The 2,968-nt window shown below is 46.6% G+C and overlaps 1 protein-coding gene across 1 annotated transcript in view; it reads left to right on the forward strand.

Annotated features, from left to right (window-relative positions):
* The window catches only part of PDE4B (phosphodiesterase 4B), a 247,534-nt gene that overhangs the window by 24,369 nt on the left and 220,197 nt on the right, over positions 1–2,968 (forward strand). The window lies entirely within an intron of this gene.

Genomic DNA, 2,968 nt, shown 5'->3' on the forward strand with positions numbered 1-2,968 from the left:
AGCCTCCGACCAGTCTGATGAATTACAGATGAATCTCTTTATCTCATTGAGGCCAGGAAGGAGATCAGAGGGAAGGCTCGGCTGGATACAAGTGTCATTTTTAATTCTGCCTTTGATATCAAAATCTGGAGCTGATCTCCGGAGTTTCCCTCTCGCAGTCACTTCCTCTGTGGCAGAGGCGCCCCACTGACATGCTGCGCCGTGGTACATGCACTAGGATTATTGGAGGGTGGTGGCATAGTAGCATGGGAGTTTGGGTGTAAAATTGTTATGGGACTATGTTCTACCTTGTCATGCTAGCTCGCTGGTCTGGAGACTTGCAATGTGAAGCTCGGCAAGTCTGCAATAGTTTAGAAAGTCATTTTCAAACTTGCAGCTCAATTGCTTGCTATCTGGGATGGTACGCCGCGGAATGCATGATTTGTGTCCTCTCTCTCTCTCTCTGTGTCCTCTCGTGTCACTAATCTACTAAATGACATATCAGTCTGGATGTCACAACATTTCTTAAAACTCAACCTTTCAAAAACTGAGCTCTTGATATTTCCTCCACCCCGGGCACCTTCCCCCAGCATTTCAGTTGAGATTGATAACACAACTATCCAGCCCTCCCCCCATGACAAGGTCCTAGGTGTCATCCTTGACTCGGACCTCACCTTTCTTCCCCACATCCAATCGCTATCCAAATCCTGCCGCCTTCACCTTCGTAACATCTCCAAAATACGCCCCTTCCTCACCAATGACACCGCAAAACTACTCATCCACTCCCTTGTTATCTCTCGTCTTGACTATTGTAACTCCCTCCTCATTGGCCTTCCACTACACAGGATATCCCCCCTTCAGTCTATCATGAATGCAGCTGCCAGACTCATTCACCTTTCCAACCGCTCAGTGTCTGCAACCGCCCTCTGCCAATCCCTACACTGGCTTCCACTCGCCCAGAGGATAACATTCAAAATATTAACAGTCACTTATAAAGCCATCCACAACTCCGCCCCCGGCTATATCTCAGACCTTGTCTCAAAGTATCACCCTAACCGTCCACTCCGCTCTTCCCTAGACCTCCGGCTTTTCAGCTCCCTAGTCAACTCCTCCCATACTCGCTTCCAGGACTTCTCTAGAGTCTCTCCCATCCTCTGGAACTCTTTACCCCAGCCTGTCCGTCTATCTCCCACCCTGACTGTCTTTAGGCGTTCCCTGAAGACTCATCTCTTCAGGGAAGCCTATCCCACCTCAACCTAACCCCTGAACCTTCACATTCTCAAACAATTCATCCCCACACAGCTCCCTCCTCATGTATCATTTCCCCCTCCCCTTTCACATTGTAAGCCCTCAGGGGCAGAGCCCTCCTTACCATCCTGTCTTGATTTGTATTGTAATTGTAATGTCTTCCTTATATTGTAAAGCGCTGCGCAAACTGTTGGCGCTATATAAATACTATGTAATAATAATAATAATTTGTCTCTAATCGCAACTTTTGATGCAAGTTTTTTCCGCATGTGCCTCTATATGTTGCCTGACCTGTGCCCAGGGGCCAAATGCGGCCCTTTGGCACTACTGAGCGGCCCTCGACTTGTAGTAGTGCAATGTCTTGATTTCTCTCTTTCCCGCTGTCTTACCTTTCCTGCGATGTCCATCTCCTTCCTCATTGGACGTTTTATTTCCTCTTTATTCACGGAGTAAGAAATCAGATGTGGCAGAAGTACATTTTAAGGGGGCTGTAGGTGGCACAAATACGGAAGCATTGAACCTGGTGACCTTGAACTTGGCGACCTTAAGGCTGACCGTACTCTATACAATCTGATTGTACAATCTCCTTTAGATCTACCATCAACTTTATAATACAAGGTATTGGCTGTTTGATGCAAATTGAATGTAATAGCCTCATATTAGGTTTGGTAAATCTAAAGGGGTCGCCATACACAGTACAATCTGGCCATACAGTGGTCTGTACAATCACCTTTAGATTTAACAAAGCTATGTAATATGAGGACCCAATCCATCCAATCAATTTGTATCCAGTCAGGTAGGTCCTTGCATGACATAGTTGTTGATAGATCTGTACAATCAGATTGTAAAGATCTTTAAGGGGACTCTACAAAGATAGTGTAATCAGATTGTAATGTATGATCCGCTTTAGGCTGCTTTAAATGACCTCGTTTGGGCCGGTTCGAATTACCCCCTTCTTCAGTCTGCTTCAAATTACCCCCTTTAGGCTGCTTTGAATGATCCCCTTTTAGGCTGATTCCAATGACCCCCTTTAGGCTGCTTCAAATGACCCCCTTTAGGATGCTTCCAATTACCCCATTTAGGCTGCTTCCAATTACCCCATTTAGGCTGCTTCCAATGACCCCCCTTTAGGCTGCTTCAAATTAATTCTATTTGTTTACATTTGCAATGATGGCATTTGCAAAAAAAAAAATAAGGGTGCCAGTTCAACGAAGGGTTAATCCCCTGGCTATCAAGCGATAAAAATCTGGCGTGTAGCTGAGCCCTTCAGACCAGTCCCTGCAACCTCCAGCTGACAGCGCGCGATGCCGTCCAATCAGCAGCCAGTGGAGGTGGAGCCATCGCTGTTTTGGATTCAGCAGCTCAGCGAGATATTCTGAATGAAGGTTTTTTTTTTTTTCTCATCCAGGGAAGCTGGCAAGTCGAGTCTATGGGACTGAAGGGCATCGTTTAAAAGCAATTCACATTTTTTTCGTCGTTGTCGTTGTTCTCCCTCGCTCGCAGGCGTCGGCTGCTGCTCTTTCTGCTGGCAATTCAGAGCAGGAGCGATAAAAAAAGAAGAGGAGGAGAGGAGAGCTCCGTGTATTCCGGGATGGATGAGGAATTTCCATCAATTTTGCATGAACTGCTCCTGAATGAACATCCGGAGTCTCAGTAAGTGGCTCCCAGACAAAACCTCGGCTGAGCCTGCGGCTGACAACGACATCGCACGGGGAATCTAGGATACAATTCCCTCTGGATT

Source organism: Nanorana parkeri, unplaced genomic scaffold (assembly GCF_000935625.1).
Source record: "Nanorana parkeri isolate BGI_ZX_2015 unplaced genomic scaffold, ASM93562v1 scaffold630, whole genome shotgun sequence".
Classification (NCBI taxonomy): domain Eukaryota; kingdom Metazoa; phylum Chordata; class Amphibia; order Anura; family Dicroglossidae; genus Nanorana; species Nanorana parkeri.